Consider the following 19,683-nt stretch of genomic DNA (forward strand, 5'->3'; position numbering starts at 1 on the left):
ATTGTTGATTAAATATTGTGATGTTACTGCTGTGACAGTGATGTGTATTGTGGAGTGGCTGGTGTTGTTGGGGTGGCCATCCAAGGGTGGGGGCCAGCCATGGCCCAGCCCCACTGCACAGGGATGGCCATTGCCCAGCCCTGCTCTGGCCAGCCCCAGGTGGCAGTCAGGACCTGAGGGTCCCCCCTGCCCCCTTTGCTTTCATTCTGGCAGCTTTAGAGCTGCTGCAGAGGTGAGAATTCTGTGGGTGGAAAAAGGACTGCCTGTGGTTTGCTCAGCTCTGCAAGAGGCACAAAACCCAAAGGGTGCCCAAGCAGTGTCTCTGGGAGGGCCTTTGGTGGTTTTCAGAGCAGGGCTGCCTGGAAACCCCCCCTGCAGGGGAGGCTGTGGGTGACCCAGTCCGGAAATACAGCACTTGATCATCTGTTCCTCTTTGTAAGGGACTTAGAGAGCTCCAGCACTACTGCACGTCCCGCAACAATCTGCTCTACAAGCTCACCTGGACCCTCCTTCTTGAACAAAACCTGCAGCCTTCTGGAACCTCATGGAAGGAATGTTTCAGCTCAGGCTGTGGCCAGCAAAAAAGAGGGAAAGGTTTGGAAATATCGCACCGGGGCTCTGGCCCCAGCCGTGGCAGAGGTCTGGGGAGTGACCCTGTGTGGATTCCAGGTGTCTCCAAAGATGCTCCATCCCTGCCCTCGTATCCTGAGGGAAAGGCTGAGAGTTTGCAGGATTTGTGGTGTGAAGCCACCACAGGGTTTTTTTGTGTACCTGAGACCTGCCTGTGGTCAGGCGCTGCCTTCCTTCCATTTGGGAGCATGGAGAGCGGACATGAGTGTTGCGCAGCGTGTGTGCGTGGCCCTGGAAAACTGCTACGCTGCCAGTGGGTACTGAGATCCAACCTGCTGCCTTGGCAGCTTCTGCCTGCTGCAGGTGGTGGTGCTGGGACCAATTGGTGGCCCTGAGTTTGCAAAAGGAGCGATTTCCCCTCCTCCCTCCTGTCCAAGGCCGCCACGGCCCCTGAGGGGATGGAACTGGACCGGGGCGCCTCCTGGTGGCCAGGAGTGCTCCCTGCAGCGCCCCCTGCTGGCTGCGGTTATAACTGCCACAAAACCAACAGCGCTGAGTGGTAGGGAAATTTTGTGTTGTTTGTTCTGTTCTGGTTTATAAATTTCCCAGGAAAGAGCTGTTATTCCTTTTCTTACACTTTTGCCTTTTGGCCCCATCATTTTTGAAATTAAAAAACCTTTTTGACATGTGTCTTCTTTACATTCTAGGACAGTTCCCACTTTTCCTGGCAGATATTTCTCATTTAAATGAGTTGCCAACTTCTGGGTTGTAGCGTGGATGGGACAGACACTCCCAGTGGAGACAGAGTCAGAGACATGGCCATCTCATGCTCTGTCTTTTAAGCCAGCTGAGACACCAAGAGCCCTCTCCCCAGCTGGTACTTCTGGTCACACGGCCACTCAGGAGCTGGCTTTGGCAGAGCATCACACTGTCCCCAGTGTGCCATGGCTGACAGACTGATGGACAGACGGGGCCTGTCTCAGCAAAAGCAAGGCCTGACTCACTCCTGTCACTCACAGGTGTTCCACAATGTCTCCAGATGTTGCGGTGTGTTGTAATAACCTGTCGTAAATTTTCGGGTTCCTTCCCCAGGTGTGCCAATACCCCTCTTCCCCTTCCCCCCTCACCCACTGCTGGGCTGTCAATCAGTTTTAACATTCCAGCAAGGCGTTGTGTGGTTCATCACTTTCAAAAGATGCCCCTCAGGCCTGGGGGTCATTGGCCTGTCTAGGTGTCATCCTCGTCCCTTGAGACCCTGCCCCTCCCACCCGGTTGGTGGCTCACCTGCCCCTCCCCTTCCCCTGTCCCTGAGCTTAAAAGCTGAATCAAGCCATGCCGTCAGGATTCTGTTGGAGCTGTTGCTGACATTCAGACCTCTGCGACCATGGAATAAAGCTCTGGATATAACCCTCCGGCAGAATCCGTCTCCTTCTTCCTCACAATTAGCCTGAAGCCTTCTCTCCTGAGGTAAACAGAGTTCCTACCAAGCCTGGACTTGTTCAGCTGCCCAGCTGCAACCTCCAGCAAGCTAAAGGTGTCTCTGGGGTGATACACCACAGCTTCCCCCTTTGGCCCAGCAGCAAGGGTCAGACTGGCCCAGGCACAATCTACCTGGCACTATTGGGATTCATATTCCAATATTTTGGCATCTCTGGGTGGGCAAAGTGACTCTGCAGCCCCAGAAGGACTCTCAGTACCTCGGGCAGGCTTCGGCTGCCGTGCATCCAGCTGAAAGAGCCTTGGTTGCAATGCTCTCAGTTAGAGACTTTGGGATTTTATCCCAGAAGAAGTTTCGTGGACTGTTCAGTGCCTCAGGAAACCCCAGCTCCTTTCTGGTAAGAAGATTTTCCAGAGGAAGAACAGGGTAGCCTCTCCTGCCCATAGAGGGGTCCTGTTCTGGTGAGGAGACCTAGCCAGCTACAGCTTCCATTTTGGGTGAGTATCTCTGCTCTTGGTGGAGCAGAAGCTCAAAAACAGACTCTGCCGTGAGTTCTGTTCCTTTTTTGCCTTAGCATTTTGGCTGCGCAGCCCCACAGAGGGAATCCATTGCGTTCTAGGCTTTAGCTTTCAGCCGCGTGTGTTGCTGTCTCTTGGAATTCTTTCCAGAGCGGGATTGCTCTCTGCCCTTCCCCCCGGCTCAGCAGCGCAGCGTTCTCGGCTCTCTCCGCGGGGGACTCTCTCTCTGTGCGGGGAAGGGGGGCTCTCTACATGTGGCCGCGGGGATCTCTCTCTCTGTGGGGCGGGGGTGCCCTCTACACGCGGGGTGGCCCCGGTATCGGCTGGCCATGTGATGTGGGGGAAAGCTGCTCTCTCTCAGCTCCGCAGGGGAGGCTTTTTCTGCCTCGGCTTGGCAGGGCGTGTCTCAGCTCCCTGCAGCTGCTGCCCGGGAATTTTAAAAGCAGTATATACAGCTGCATTGTAAAGCTTTTGTCTGTTCGTTATCGCCTTCCTATCTGTGTTTTTTTTTTAGAAATCGGTAGCTGATTTTGGCTTTTACATTTTACATGGGTTCGAATCTCATCATTGTACAAAAAGGAGTGTATTATCATATTGTTAGCATTTTAGTCAGTGGTAATGTGAAGTTCTCAAAAGGAAAATTGAAACAGTTTACAAGATGACTTTTTCTGCACTTCCCACAAACCTCCCCTGAAGAAATCCACAATATTCAATTCTGGGAAAAAGTTGGAAATGAATTGATAACCTTAGGACAGTCTGGGAATACACCCTCAGCTAAATTTGTGTTCTGGAGTTCACAAATTCCAACAGCCTTGCACAAACAAAAGGAATTGGAGAAAAAGCCAAATGCCAAGCCATGTACCTCTGCTCTCCCTGTTTCTCCCTCTCCTAGCTCTAAACCCCCTAAACCTCTTACCCCAAAACTTGGTATTTTAAAGAGAGCACACTCATTGGGAAGTCGACTCCCAGAATTTGTTAAAATGCCTGAGTTGTCCTGTTCACAAGGCCCTGGCCAGGCTGCGTGGAACCTTTCCCAATCCCCTGTGTCCCCTCCTCTGAAACCCAGAGCACGTGTCAGCTTTCCAGAGAGCAGTGATGCCCAAAATGGCCCCCAGTCCCTAGGGGGTCCACAAGATGGTGGATGCCACGTGGCATCTTCCCAAACCTGGTCTTCTTCCCAAAATCCTCTTAAGCATTTCAAAATTCCATACCCATCCCCCTCTCCTCCTGTTCCTCGTGACACCTTCCCCCCTCCCCCTCCCTTTCCTGCAGTACCCTCAGCTCCTCCCCTCTACTCCTCCCAGGGGGCATCTGCTGACGTGATGTCACCAGGTGTCCCCGCCCCCTGCCAGCCCCTTGACCCCGCCCTCTGTTCCCATGGTGTCCCCGCCCCCTGCCTGCCCCTTGACCCCGCCCCCTGTTCCCATGGTATCCCCACCCCTTGCCAGCTCCCTGTCCCTGCCCCCTGTGCCCATTGCGTCCCCGCCCCCTCCCCGAGTTGCCACGGTGGGGACACAACCACTGCCTGTCCCCAGACCTGTATCTGTCATCCCAATGCTTCTGATCCAAGGGATACAGAGCTGGGAACAGCAGACCCAATGCATAGTCCCATGTTGTCACTGGCTCCTGTTACCTTTCAGCCTGCAGCTCAGGGAGGGGCAGCCCCAACTGCTAATTGGAGTTCTTTTGGATGACAATTGATTAAGGAGATCTGTAAATCTCATAAAGAATATGGTCCACACAGTCCATATTCCCGTGGCCTTTTAAATTCTGAACTGAGTAGGACTGTGGTGATCCCACATGATTTAAAACAGCTTTTTTCCTGTCTCATGACCTCCATGGAATTCAAATTATGGGAATTAGCATGGAAACAACTGCTAAAAGTTGCTCTCCCAGGCTTGCATGCTGATCCAAACACAGCGAAGGACAACAGTGGTAACCCTATCACCATTGAGCACCTCTGTGGTGAGGGCCAATGGTCTTTACCCTCAATCCAAGCTACAGCAATTCCTGCAGAAACACTCGAGAAAGTAAAAGAAGCAGCTGAAAAAGCATTCTTTTCCCTCCAACCTGAGGGGCCTTTTGAGCCCTATAGTAAAATTAAACAGCTATCATCAGAGCCTTTTTTGACATTGGTAGAAAGGTTAACTAGAGCCATTGAAATACAAGTTAAAAAAGTGAATGCTAGGGAAGCGGTTTTAGAGGAAATGGCATTTACGAATGCAAATGAACAGTGTCGAGTGGCAATCCTGAGCCTTCCTTTAGAACCTCCCCCAACCTTAAAAGATATGCTTCTAGTGTGTAACAGGAAAGTGCCTCTGATGAGTGTGGCTGAAGACACCAGACCAAGGCTGCTGCCAAGACCACCTCAGCGTGTCGCCGTTGCCAGCCCTGCACCTTTCCCCTCAGTACAGCAGTACCCTGGGCAGCAGTGGAGACCAGCAATGGCTGAGCCCACAAAACCATGCCTGCTTTGTAAGAACCTAGGGCACTGGAGTAACCAGTGCCCCCTGAAAAGGCAATTTGATGAATTCAGAAATAGCAGGGGAAAAGAACTACAAGCCCTCCCTGGGGGTCAACAACAACAAAAAAACTGAAAAGGGAGCGCCCGCCTGCCAGACGTGCAGACACAAAAAGAGCAGGCCAAGGGAATAAGGGTAGCAAAACCAATCAAGCGCGCAATAATATTAATGTTTGTGTAAGTGAAGCAGGTGCTTCAAAGACTATGTCTGCTGGTCTGTTGCAGTCGAGGCGGTCACGACATTTAAGCAGAGACCACAAGCACACTCAGTCTTAGTCTCAGTTTTCAACTGTTAGCACCATTTGCAACGGTTAGCAACTGTTGGCAACAGTTTGCAACACTTTTTTAGTGAAAATGGCTGATACACTTTCCAGTTTTTTCCCCTCCAGTCGCAGAAGGCTCCCATCTTTCCTCTCTCAATCTCCTTGGTTCAGCTTCTTCCTCTTACTTCTTGCTCCTTTAGCCAACAGGCCTGCTGCTAGCCCCTTCCACAATTCCCCCTTTTTTGTTTTTGAACTGTAAATACAGTTGCTATGGATTTTTGCAGGGCCCTTTGCAAAAATCCAAGCAGAGAGGGGACACACAAAATCACAATCACAACCATCAACAGAATTCCCATTCTTAATGCAATCATTCCTGTCCTTCATCCATCTTTAATTACTGATATATGGTCTTAGCCAGTGTCCTCTGCACGTTCTGCTTCAGCTGCGGAACCATCGATCCTGTCCTTTCCCGCACGGTCTAGGTAAGGTTTGACACAGCGAGCAGGAACCCATCAAAGACCATTATCTGTCAAAACACAAGCATAACCCCTCCCCCAGGTTATCAATTCTTCTGGACCAGACCATATACCAGTAATCAAATCCTTGACCCACACCTTGACATTTCTATGGAAATGTGGTTGCTTAGAATTCAAAGAAGAAAAATGGCAAAAGATTGGAGATAACTGTGAGTCAGGTAGGGGACGCAAGAAGTTTAACACATAAACAGCTTTATCTAATCTCACTTGAGGTGACTCATGTTGCATTCCCCCTTTTTGTTTTTGAACCTGACATTTAAGAAGTCCGTGAGCTCTTTCAATAATTGCTTGGCCCGTGGGGACATGTGGAATACCTGTTGAATGTCCAATGCCCCAGGCACTAAGGAATGCTTGCATTTTCTGCGAAGCATATGCTGGGCCATTATCTGTTTTTTCGTGACACGAAACACCTAAAATAGAAAAAGCATGATAAAAATGACGAATAGCATCTCGAGTTTTTTCTCCTGTGAATGCTGAAGCAACCATTACATGAGAAAAAGTATCAACTGTAACATGAACATACTTGAAGCGACCAAATTCTGGCATTTTTGTAACATCAGTTTGCCATTCTTCTAATGCAGAAAGACCTCTAGGGTTGGTACCATAATACTGAGTGACATGAGTCATATGACAGTCAGGACAAGAGGAAAGAATAGATTTTGCCTTGGCAGTAGACAATTTGAATTGCTGCTGTAAAGCTTGAGCATTCTGATGAAAAAATTGATGGGATAAAATTACCTTCTGCAACACATTGGGTACAGTTTTGATTGCAGCAGCAGCTACTAAAGAGTCTACATAGGCATTGCCTTCAGCAAAAAATCCTGGCAATGATGTATGGCTGCGAATGTGCATGATGAAGTAAGGATGTTTTCGAGCACCAATAACTGTCCATAACTTCACTAATATGGTAAAAAATGGTTTCTCTTGAATATTATACAACACTGTTTGATCTAAATGCTTAACCAAATTGGCAACATAAACTGAATCAGTAACTATATTTACAGAACCAGGAAACAAAGTAAAAGCCAAAAGAACAGCAGAAAGTTCAACCAGTTGAGGAGATCCTGCTGAATCACTGTCTGATATTCCCAGTGATCATCCTTTCTCCAAGCCACAGCTGCTTTTCTGGTTTTCCCAGACCCATCTGTAAAAACCGTTATACCTTACACTGGAACAGGAGAACAAATTTGCTTGCCTTCAAAAGGAATCTCTTTAGTCAGTGTTAGAACAGGATGAGAAGGCAAATGATATGAGATTTGGCCTGTAAAACAAGATAAGGCAGATTGCAATTCATGATTATTTTGAAAGCACCATTCAAAATACCACTGTGTAGAGGTATCACAATGGTCACAGGGTCCTGTCCTAAAATCTCATGACAACGCCTGCGGCCCTTGATGATAATATCTGCAAAAAGCTCATAAAGTCCTGGAGCTGTTTTCCAGGATCTGAAAGATAAAAATATCCATTCCAGAATATGCAATTGACCTTCCCAATTATCATTCCATTGACATAGTATTCCACATGGTATTTCACGGTCTTTCAAAATAAACAATTGAACACCAACAGAGGTATCTATCCTGTTAACAAATTTGTGTGCTAGGGCTAATTCAACTTCTTCCAAGGTCTTTTTTGCTGCTGAGGTCAGTTGCCTCTTATCAGTAGAGGAAGTGATGCCTGAAAGCAAATCAAACAATGGCTGCAACTGATGATTAGTTCTGCCTAAATATGATCGAATCCAACCTAATAAACCAACCAATTTCTGTACATCAGTAGCAGTTTTAACATCAATGTCTAGCTTTACAGGTTGAGGCATAACTTGAGTGTTGGTCACCAACATACCTAGGTATTTCCAAGGCATGTGTTCCTGCACTTTCTCTTGAGCAACGATCAGGCCAAAAGCTTTCAAATTTGTCACAGCACATTGTTTAAGAGCTGACAACTGTTGTTTGTTGTCAGATGCCAACAAGATATCATCCATATAATGATAGCAGTAGCAGTTTTTAAATTGCTCCCGGACTTTTGACAAGGCCTGTGCCACAAACCATTGACAAATAGTTGGCAAATTTTTCATGCCTTGTGGGAGTACCTTCCACTGTTATCTTTTATCAGGTTCAGCATGATTTATAGAAGGCACCGTAAGAGCAAATTTTTCTTTGTCCTGCTCAGCCAATGGAATAGTGAAGAAACAATCTTTTAGATCAATGACAACTATTTGCCATTCCTGTGGAATCATCGTAGGTGTAGGAAGGCCTGGTTGTAAAGCTCCCATTGTTGCCATTACAGTATTTATCTGCTGTAAATCATGTAAAAGTCTCCATTTTCCCGATTTCTTTTTTATTACAAAAACAGGGGTGTTCCAGGGACTGAATGATTCCTCAATGTGTCCCGCTTGCAATTGTTCTGTAACTAATTCTTGCAGGGCAGTAAGCTTTTCAGTAGTCAGGGGCCACTGGTGAACCCAGACAGGCTTATCTGTCAACCATGTCAGGGGTACAACTGGACGTTCATTGCCCTGCAACACAGTGGCCCCCATTAAAAATCCACAGTAATTTTGACACCCCATTGAGATAAACAATCTCGTCTCCACAAACTTTGAGGAGAATCGGCAACATAGGGTCTGATGTTAGCTTGTTGGCCATCAGGATGTTTCACATTAATTACAATGGCTGACAGGCCACCTGTTTTAGCACCACCTAATCCCAGGAGACCAAAACTTGTATGAGTGAGAGGCCACGATTGAGGCCAGCAAAGTCGCGAGAGTATTGTGACATCTGCTCCAGTATCAATCAAACCTGTTACTGATATAGTTCCTGGATGACATCCACTGGCGGTGAGAGTGCATGTCTTTTCTGGACGGCTCTCTGTTACTTTCTCCGTCCAGAACACTTGAGGTACTCCTGTCGATCCAAAGCTTCCGGTGCCTCGACTTCAGTCCACTGTATTTGGAACAGAACTCACAAAAGGTACAATTTGAGGAATGCAAGCTCCTTTCTGAATAGTGACAGGAGGATCATCAATGGATACCATGGCATGAATCTGCCCTAAATAATCAGTGTCAATAGGCCCTAGATGCACATGAATACCTCTAAGTGTAGTACTCGATCTCCCTATCAAAAATGCACTCAATCTCCATCCTATTGGACCATAGGCATCAAGGGGTACCTTACATATTTCTTTTGTTAAAATGGTTGCTGTGTCAGCGGTGGGTATATCAATGCCTGCGGACCCGCTTGTTGCCCCTGAGTATTGTTCGCAAATGGGTAGCTTTGCAGGGCTGGGAAGGCCCGCATTTGCTGTTGCGGTTGTTGGGGTATTTGTTTCCCCACACGCCCCTTTCCGGTCCTCTTTGGGTTTCCCGGCAATAGCTGACCATTTGCATGATATTTACTCCTGCATTGCTTAGCATAGTGCCCAGATTTAGCACAACGATTGCATACAACATCGCTGCTTGCACTTGGCCTAAATGTTGTTTTCTGGACAGTACACTGTGACTTAACATGCCCCTGTTGTCCACAATTATAACACTTTGCTGAAGGTCTTAGCACTGCAGCAAGAGCTGCCATTTTATGCTCAACTGAACCAACTTTTGAGCAAGCAGTAACCATTTCAGACAAGGTGGGTTCCCCAGGCAAAGTGTCAATAATCTTTCTGCAATCTGGGTTTGCATTTTCTTTAGCCAACTCTATGCACAATTTGTCTCGCAAAGTTTAATCATCTACCTGTTTCTCAATAGCAGCAGCAAGTTTTTCTGCAAACTGCAAAAATGGTTCTCTCATCCCTTGTTGTATAGTGATATATTTCTGTTTTGGAGCTGCCATTTCCATTTTTTTAGTTAAAGCACCCATGCCAATTTGCTGAGCTTGTGCCAAAATCGAAGGATGCCACCTTGCCTGTAAATCTGGATTAGCAAAAGGCCCAGTGCCCAGTAGGGCATCAACACCCACAGCACGACGAGGGTCGTGTTGAGGCAACTGCATATTTGTTAAAGCGGTGCGCTCAGCCACTCGCCTCCAAGTTTCTTGAAATACACCATATTGTACTGGTTGGAATAGAATTGTAGCAAGATGAGTGATGTCATAAGGTGCAAGCAAATCTGCATTAATCACACGTATTAATTGCATTACCTCTGAGGAATTAATACCATACTGAGCTACTTTCGATTGGATGTCTTGCACAACCCTCCAGGCGAAGACGTGATGACTGTTGTTCTGTCTTGTTCCAGGAACTGCTTTGAAAACTGGAAAAGCCATAGGGTTATCACAAGCAACATTTGCATTGGCACTGCTCTCCTGAGGTACTCTTGGAGCATCTAACCTTTCTATTATGTCCCACTTATTTTCTTCAACTGCTTTCCTCCTAACAAATTCCCAGAACTCCTGAGGGTGTCGAGGAAGCACAGTTACTTGACATGGAGGCAAAGTCCATGGGGCAGTAAGGCTAGAGCTCTTAGGAGATGAAGGGACCAGAGCTCCTTGCCCCAGCTTAGATGTTACTGCGGGCGACTCATCACTTGATTCACTGTTGCTGTCACTGTCAAGTAACGGAGGATACGGCCTTGCAGATTGTTCAAGCCACTCAGAGGGAAGCGGGGGGGCGGACGGCTGGACCAGAGAGGAGGGAAGCGGGGGGGCAGATGGCTGGGTTTCTCTCTCTGCTAGAGACATTTCAGCTAACTGGCATAGCGGTGTAATATATACAGGCACCATCGTGAGCTGCTGCACAGGTGTGAGATAAGGAGGCTTAGGGGCCTGATAAGAAGAGGCTAGGGCAGATTGTCCAGAAGTTTTGGCAGCTTTCCCAGAAGCCTTGGCAACCAGCCCAGAAGCTCTGGTAGCCTTCCCATCAGAGCCCCCTTCTACCTCAGAGGGCCTCCCGTCAGGTTCTGTTATCAGGCCCGACTCTTCATCCGCATCTTGCTCCGTTTCTCTCTCTATTTTCCATTCCTTTAAAGCCTCAAAGAGCGAGTTCCAAGTAACTGCTAGATCAACAACTGTTTTATCTCCCGCTTGAATGACTTGCCAAAGTCTGTCCCCGACCTTTTTCCATGCCTTAACACTAAATGCTGTGTCAGGATCAGTGACAATATTCTGTGATTTAGCCCACAGCATTATATTACGAAGTGCATAGTCTGACGTATAAATTCCCTTATTTCTTAACAAAATTTTCCATGCAGACAGAACATTTTCTTCCTCTTTAGATAAATTTTGTCCCATTATTACTAGTTGGTGGCTCACTTACTTCCAGGTGTCTTGATTTGAGAGAATCAGGTCCAGACCTCCCTGTGGCTTCCACCTGCCACTCTCAGCTGCACCAACGCCGCCTCCCCCACTACGTCCCAGTGGGTCACGTATGCCAATTGCTAGAACCCTGTGTTATGGTTTGGGCCTGGCAAAGCCAGAGCCCCCATGAGTACACCTTCTCCCCGGTGTCTGCTGCGAGATGTGACCAGGAATAAACAAAGCAGGCTCCAACTTCAACATACAGAAAAGTTTATTAACTAAGCTACACACAAACAATTACTAAACTACAAAACTACACACAAAAGAGGGAAAAAAAAACACGAGGAAAATGAAAACCTCACAAAAACACTCTCCCCCTCCTCCCCCCTAAATTCCCAATACAATACATCCTCCAAAATCACCAATTCTAGGTCCAATACCACCCCTTAAGATTGCTCAAACTTTCAACTCCTCAAGAGGAGAGGGAGTCCTTCCATGTGTCACGGTGGCCTCTTCCGTCCTTGTTCCGGTGCTCTGACCACCGAACAGGGATCAGGGCTGCTTCCAGGGTTGTCTTTTTTTAAGGATGCTTTGTCCAGTTCCAGAAAATCACAGTATCTCACCTTTTCACCTCTGGGACATCCGTCCCCCCCATATTTTATATACCCCCTGGGGCCGAGGGGTACCCACACTGAATCTTCTCTGGCACTAGGACATTTCTCCCCCTGGACTCAGTCTCTGTATCTCACAGAAACATAGCTCTGTCCATGGCTACACAAAAGAGTCCAACATAAAACGCCACTCCATCTTCTCCATTCTTTCAACATCTCTCACTCTCTCTCTCTGGTCCAGACCTCCATCACTCGTTCATTTCCTTTGTCCTCCTCCACTCTTATCACTCGTCTAGGAAGGGTTAATGTTCTGTAAGGCTTTCATTGTCCAAAAAGGGTTAAAAAACTCCTCCAGGCCTCCAGGCAGCTGGACTCCTGGCTGCACCCCCCCCCCCCCATCTCCTCAGCTGGGCTGCCTGCTGCCAGCACATATTTACTGAATTTCAAGGTAACACAGGCTGCACTCTCTCTCTCTCTCTCTCTCTCTCTCTCTGTCTCAAAAGGCGGGGGGGGGGGCAGGGGGGGGAATGGCTGTCCGATGTCTCTTGGGGCTTTCCACCCTTTCATCCTCCAAGGCCTCCTTACTCCCATCTCTGTCCAGGCCCAGGCCTACCTCATGGCTGCCCCTCCCCTGCCCAGCAGCAGCGGCTGGACGGGGGAGTGATCCGAACTCCGTCCCTCGAAGTCCCAAGAGAGCCTCCCAGGGCCAAAGCTCTGCTTTTAACCCCTGGGTGTTCTCGGAGGTGTGTCCTAAAACCCACTGGCTACCCCAGGTGCCAATATCAAAATCCAAGCACCCATTGGTTTGACCACAACATCCCAGAATTCCCACTTCTTCCTGGTCAAACCACCACACCCTGTATGGGCCCCCACCGACTATTTTCTTATCACATCGGCCGTCACCAAAATGTCGCAGTCGAGGTGGTCACGACATTAAGGCAGAGACCACAAGCACACTCAGTCTTAGTCTCTGTTGTCAACCGTTAGCACCGTTTGCCACCATTAGCAACCGTTGGCAACAGTTTGCAACACTTTATTAGTGAAAATGGCTGATACACTTTCCAGTTTTTTCCCCTCCAGTCGCAGAAGGCTCCCATCTTTCCTCTCTTGATCTCCTTGGTTCAACTTCTTCCTCTTACTTCTTGCTCCTTTAGCCAACAGGCCTGCTGCTAGCCCCTTCCACACTGGTCCACTGCTGAAAGTGAAAAAAAATTACCTTTGTTATGATTTACGTGATCCTGTGTTAACCACGTCTTCTGTCAATGAGCCTTACAGGCTGCAGCTGACAGAGTCACTCCACCTGAAGGACACTGACTGGCATTTTGTCTCTGTAAATCCTGAACAGAAGGGAACTTGGAACCGAATTCGTTGTAAGTACATCGTCACTGGGGACACCAAACACACACCACAAGAGATTGAAATTGCTCGGGGAATGACAACATCAGATCCTGAGCAATTCGTTCTCGGCCTGCACTGTTTCCACCCACCCCTGTTTCTTCCCAAGGGACAAATTGTTGCACAAGCTATCCCTGTGCCATCTTTACCTGAAAATATCGAAAAACAAGGGCCCACAATCGCCCGGGTCCAAGCTATTGGGAAAGACAAACCCAAATTATGGTGTAATGTCAGTGGGGGTGGGGAGTCAAAACGCATTGAGATGCTTGTAGACACGGGTGCAGACTGCATAGTGATTCCAGTACAAGACTGGCCAGCACATTGGCCTTTGCAAAATGTTGCTGGTCACCTTCAAGGTGTAGGAGGCCTGCAATTGGCAAGACAATCCAAAAACATTATTCAAATTGAGGGACCAAACAGACAATTGGCAAATATCCGTCCATTTGTGTTAGATTATTCGGAACCTTTTTTAGGGAGAGATTTAATGGCCCAGTGGGGTGTCACAATTGATATTCCAGACTCTCCACAGCATTTTTGTGCAGCAGTCATTGAACAACAGCGCCCCACCCAAAAACTGAAGTGGAAAACAGACAAACCAGTTGACGTGAAACAGTGGCCGCTCAGTAAACAAAAAATAAAGGTGCTTGAGGTACTAGTGGAAGAGCAACTAAAAAAGTGCCACATTGTGGAGACCATGTCCCCATGGAACACTCCAGTGTTTGTCATCCAAAAAGCTGACAAAAACAGAAGGCGACTTCTTCATGACCTCTGACAAATTAATAATGTAATTGAAGATATGGGTTCTCCCCAACCTGATATGCCATCCCCAACAATGCTTCCCCAAGATTAGATTTAGCTGTTATTGATAATAAAGACTGCTTTTTCCAAATCCCCTTGCACCCTGACAATGCACCGCGTGTTGCATTCTCGGTCCCTTCCATCAACATGGAAGCCCCTATGAAAAGGTACCATTGGACCGTTCTTCCTCAAGGATTGAAGGTATCTCCAGCTCTCTGCCAGTGGTATGTCTCTTCCCTGCTTTCCCCAGTGCGTGCAGCCGCAGAGAAGGCCATCATCTATCATTACATGGATGATATCCTCGTGTGTGCCCCCAATGATGATTTACTCACCCATGCGCTTGACCTAACAATCGATGCATTGATTGTTGCAGGGTTCGAGCTCCAAGAAAAGAAAATTCAAAAGATGCCACCTTGGAAGTATTTGGGCTTAGAAATTGGAAATAGGACCATTGTTCCTCAAAAACTAGAAATCAATCCAAGGATCAAGACCCTTGTGGATGTCCACAAGTTGTGTGGGTCTTTGAATTGGGTAAGGCCATGGCTCGGTCTGACTAATGAAGACCTTGCCCCTCTTTTCAATTTATTGAAAGGGGGAGAGGACCCAGGTGCTCCTAGGTCTATTACCCCAGAGGCACGGAAAGCTCTAGAAAAGGTTCAGATTGCAATGTCCACAAGACAGGCCAACCGATGCTGGCCTGACCTGCCATTCAAATTTATCATCCTAGGTAAGTTTCCACACCTCCATGGAATTATTTTCCAGTGGGAGGAAAAACAAACACCTAAGGCAAAGGACACACCAAAAAAGGACCAGGACCAGAGGGACTCTCTCTTGATCATAGAATGGGTTTTCCTCAGTCATAAAAGGTCCAAGAGATTGACAAAACCTCAGGAGCTGGTAGCAGAACTGATCCGGAAAGCAAGGACCCGGATCAGGGAGTTAGCAGGATGTGATTTTAAGTGCATTCACATTCCAGTTGAGTTAAAATCGGGTCAAAATACTATGAAAATACTGGAACAATTGTTTCAAGAAAATGAAGTGTTGCAGTTCACTCTGGATTCCTACTCAGGACAAATTTTGGTAGCGTGGCCCGCTCACAAGTTGTTCAAACAAGATTCTCAATTCACTTTGAAATTGAGAAGTGCTCTAAGTAGGAGACCTTTAAAAAAGGCTCTGACTGTCTTTACAGATGCGTCCAGGAGGTCCCACAAGTCCGTTATGACTTGGAAGGATCCTCAAACCCAGCAGTGGGAGACAGACATTGCTGAGGTGGAAGGTTCACCTCAGGTTGCTGAATTGGCTGCGATTGTTAGGGCTTTAGAAAGGTTCTCAGAACCATTTAATCTGATTACAGACTCTGCATACGTGGCAGGAGTAGTATCCAGGGCAGATCAAGCAATACTGCAAGAAGTGTCTAACATCACACTTTTTGAATTGCTCTCAAAACTGGTAAAGTTAGTCACTCACCGAGAGCAACCCTTTTATGTGATGCATGTCAGGTCACACACTGACTTGCCAGGGTTTATCGCTGAAGGCAACAGAAGGGCAGATGCTCTTGCTGCACCTGCAGTGATGGCCACTCTCCCAAATGTTTTTGAACAGGCAAAAATCAGCCACCAGCTTTTCCACCAAAATGCACCTGGCCTGGTTCGTCAGTTTAACATCACTCGAGAACAGGCCAAAGCGATTGTGACCACATGCCCAAATTGCCAACAACATGCACTCCCTACAGTGAGTACGGGAGCAAACCCAAGGGAACTGAACAGTTGTGAACTGTGGCAAACAGATGTAACACACATACAGTCTTTTGGACGGCAGAAATATGTTCACGTTAGTGTAGATACCTTTTCTGGAGCGGTCTATGCTTCTGCCCACACAGGAGAATCATCTATTGATGCTATTAAGCACCTCTTACAGGCTTTTTCTTTCATGGGCATCCCCAAGGAGCTGAAAACTGATAATGAGCCTGTTTATAAATCCAAGGAATTCGGGAGCTTCCTGCAGCAATGGGGAGTAGAGCACAAAACTGGCATCCCCTACTCCCCTACAGGTCAAGCCATTGTGAGAAAGAACTCACCGTGATATTAAAAGAGTCCTGGACCAGCAACAACAGGTTCTGAAGGTGGAACCTCCCCACATCCGGTTATCCAGGGTGCTATTCATAATCAATTTTCTGAATTGTTCTTTTGACAGCCTGAACCCACCCATCCTACACCACTTTGGGGGGAGCAGTCATAGGTTGATGAAAGAAAAACCTCCAGTTTTAGTAAAGGACCCTGAGACTAGGAAAACAGTGGGACCTTACAAATTGGTTACTTGGGGACGTTGATACGCCTGTGTGTCCACCCCCTCTGGTTTAAGGTGGGTTCCTTCCAAATGGGTAAAGCCCTATGTTCCCAAAGTCTCAGAGAAATCTACAGAAGCACCCCAGGTTGCTCATGCTGCCTGGAGAAGGAAACGTTGCACGCGTTCTCTGGAGGAAATTCTATTTAAGCCTCCTATCTGGAATAGTTTGTAATATATGTTTGTCTCAAGTTCCTTGTACCAGTTTAGATCCCGCTGTTCATGTGTAGCCTCGAGACGCCATGAGACCTTGCCTGCTTCTCGTCCTACTCGTGATCATCCCACCTGCGATCTCCTGCATAGTGCCGCAGCCCAAACCACATATGGACTACCTTGACAAAGGTTCTCGGACATCAACAGAGAAACTGACAACTGGCTGAATGGACTGTTCAAAGGCTGGGGACTCTCGGGCTGGTTGGGATCTATTCTGAAAACTGTGTTTTTAGTGCTGTTTATTTTAGTTATAGTTATTGTAGTTGTAACCATTGTTTTTGGACTAATCAAACGCATGGTTCTCAAGTTAATTTCAAGCTCATACCCCCCTCCTGAGGTCTACCATTTGGAAACCCTCAGTGCTCCAATGGATGACCTGGAAGCCTCAGTGGAAAACACTGACCCTCTTGTAGAGGAAGAACCGATTTACCAACTATGGTTTGGCAAGCATTCCGCATCACAAAACCAGTCCTCTTCTTTTTAAACGAAACTAGAGGGAGATGTTGCAGTGTATTGTAATGTCCTGTTTTAAACTTCCGGGTCCCTTCCCAGGTGTGCCTATACCTCTCTCCCTTCCCCCTTGCCCCCTTGCTGAGTGAGTCCTGTCAATCAGGCTTAACATTCCAGCAAGGTCGTCGTGTGGTTGGTCAAGTTCAAAAGATGCCCTATGCCCAGAGGTCATTGGCCTGTCTAGGTGTCATCCTCCCCTGAGACCATGCCCCTCCAACCTGGTTGGTAGCTCACCTGCCCCTTCCCTCCCCCTCCCCCGGGAGCTTTAAAAGGTAATCAGACCATGTGCTCGGGATTCTGTTGGAGCTGTTACTGACATTCAGACCTCTGTGACCACGGAATAAAGCCCTGGATATACCCCTCCGGCAGAATCCGTCTCCTTTTCCTCCTCACCATCGCTGGAAGCCTTCCCCTCCGTAGGTAAACGGAGTTCCTACCAAGCCTGGACTTGTTTCAGCTGCCCAGCTGCAACCAGGAGCAAGCTAAAGGTATCTCTGGGGTGGTACACCACAGTTGCCGCCTTTGGCCCAGCAGCAAGGGTCAGACTGGCCCAAGCACAATCTACCTGGTAATATTGGGATTCCTATTCCAATACTGAAGAAACTGGACATTTTTGTTATCTTTAGGGGCCCATTGGTGCACCCCAGAGCAGCATTTGCTTGTGGATAACAGAGAGTGTGGAATCTCCCTGAGTGTCCAACAGCTCCATGGGATTGTTCCCTGCCTGCTGGGCAGCAAAACAGCCCCTAATGAAGCTTTTACTTGGGCCATATTTAGGAACTCTCTCCATTTTGCTGAAATCCATCCCACCCTGAAATTTGACTGACTTCCCATGGAGGAAGAGAAGAAGCTCTGTCCATCCTTGGGACAGTGCACAGGAATCTGTGGAAATGCCCGTGTGTGCCTCAGGGTCTGATTCCCTGGTAAATCCACTCCAGCCTGCCCTGAATTCCCTTGCCTGGGCACTCCCTGCTCCTGCTGTGACACCCCTGTTCCCCAGCCCCTCATGTGCAGCCCCCGCTTAGTATTTCCACACTTTTCCCTCTCTTCTGCTGTGCACATCCAGGATCCAAACATTCTTTCCATGAGGTTCCTAAGGGCTGACAGGTTTTGTTCAAGAAGAAGGGTCCACGTCAGGATGTTGAACAGATTGTTGTTGTCTCAGCAGTAGTTTTGTGGTTTTCTCAGACCCTTGGGCAAAGGGACAAAATAATCAATTGCTGCATTTCCAGACTGGTTCCCTCACAGCTGCCCTTGCAGGGGGAGTTTCCAGCCAGCCCTGTTCTGAAAACCACCAAAGACCCCCACAGAGCCACTGCTTGAGCTCCCTTTGTGGTTTTGTGCTTCTTGCAGGGCTGAGCTAACCACAGGCAGGCCTTTTTCCACCCACAGAATTCTCACTTTTGCAGCAGCTCTAAAGCTGCTAGAATCAAAGCAAAGGGGGCAGGGGGGACCCGCAGGTCCTGGCTTCCACCTGGGGCTGGCCAGAGCCGGGCTGGACAATGGCCATCCCTGTGCAGTGGGGCTGGGCCATGGCGGGGCCTGACCCTTGCATTGACAGGGGACCCCAGGATGTGCCACCCTTGGGACAGGCAGCCAACCAGGAATGTGCAGGGACATTTCTGGAACTGCCACTCCCCAGGACAGGACCCCCCATGCCAGGATGTGTCACCCCCTGGGACTGGATGCGCCCAGGACAGGAACCCCTTGGATGTGGTCCCCCAGGACTGAACCGCCCCTTTCCCATCTGACTCTCAGCACAAACGGACTCTTCCTTCTAGTCCAGGGCAAAGATAGTGAAAGTGATGAGGGGGCGCAGCCCAACACCTCCATCCCCCACAGCCTCCCTACCCTTCCCAGCACACCCCACTGCCCTCGCTCCCCCAACCCTTTCCCTGCTCAGGTGCTCTCCAGGATTGCTGAGTCATGAACTGGGGGTGAGGGGACATGGCACAAAAGTGAGGAAATTATTGAAAAAAGAGAAATAAAGACATGAAAAAGTGAAGGGCAAGGGCGGCCACAGAGGCAGAGCTACCAAGGACCCTCATGCCCAGGAAATGAGCAACCCAGGGTCACCCCAAAATCTGAGGCACCCAGGAGGGGAGCTGAGGCCCCTGGGCCTGATGAGCCACTGCCCATCCCTAGGAACCTCCATTCCCCTGAAAATCAAATCATGGGACCTCCCTTCCTTATATTCCTCCCTGTCATCCCCATCCCAGTACAGACATTCGCCAGGATCTCCATGGCCCAGGGCCCCCATTCCAAAGGAACCCTCTTCTGTTCATTCCATCCCCTGAAATCTTCCTTTCCCAAGAACCTTGATACTCTCAGGAACCCCTCTTCCCACAGGAACCCCCATTCTGCCAGAATCCCCATCCCGTGACCCCAAATCCCTTGAGCCCACATTCCCCTGCGACTCACATCCCTGTGTCCCCCCAGCCCTGGGCATCCCCATTCCCACGGACCCCATCCCTAGGATCTCCCATTTCCATGGACACCCATACCCAGGTCCCCAAACGAACTGAGGCCCCCCACTCCTGGGAACGCCATATCCCACTATGTCCACCCAGCCTTGTCCCCAGCATGTGACAAGCTTGTGGCCACCCTGCCCCCACTCTAGGGCCACCTACGCATGAGGACAAGATGTGACCTCGCTTCCTTCCCCTTTGGGCAAAGAGCCATCAGCCAGGGGAGTGGTGGCCACAGCAGCAAGTGACAGCCAGTGCACATGGCTGGGGACACCGGGGT

At 48.6% G+C, this 19,683-nt stretch overlaps 1 long non-coding RNA gene across 1 annotated transcript; it reads left to right on the forward strand.

Moving 5' to 3' along the window:
• Window positions 1–12,914: 12,914 nt before the first annotated feature.
• LOC134434721 (uncharacterized) lies at window positions 12,915–17,306 on the forward strand. The gene is made up of 2 exons (XR_010031914.1): window positions 12,915–13,046; window positions 16,405–17,306. It is a non-coding gene; the product is annotated as an uncharacterized LOC134434721 (long non-coding RNA).
• Window positions 17,307–19,683: the final 2,377 nt, after the last annotated feature.

Source organism: Melospiza melodia, unplaced genomic scaffold (assembly GCF_035770615.1).
Source record: "Melospiza melodia melodia isolate bMelMel2 unplaced genomic scaffold, bMelMel2.pri scaffold_46, whole genome shotgun sequence".
Lineage (NCBI taxonomy): Eukaryota > Metazoa > Chordata > Aves > Passeriformes > Passerellidae > Melospiza > Melospiza melodia.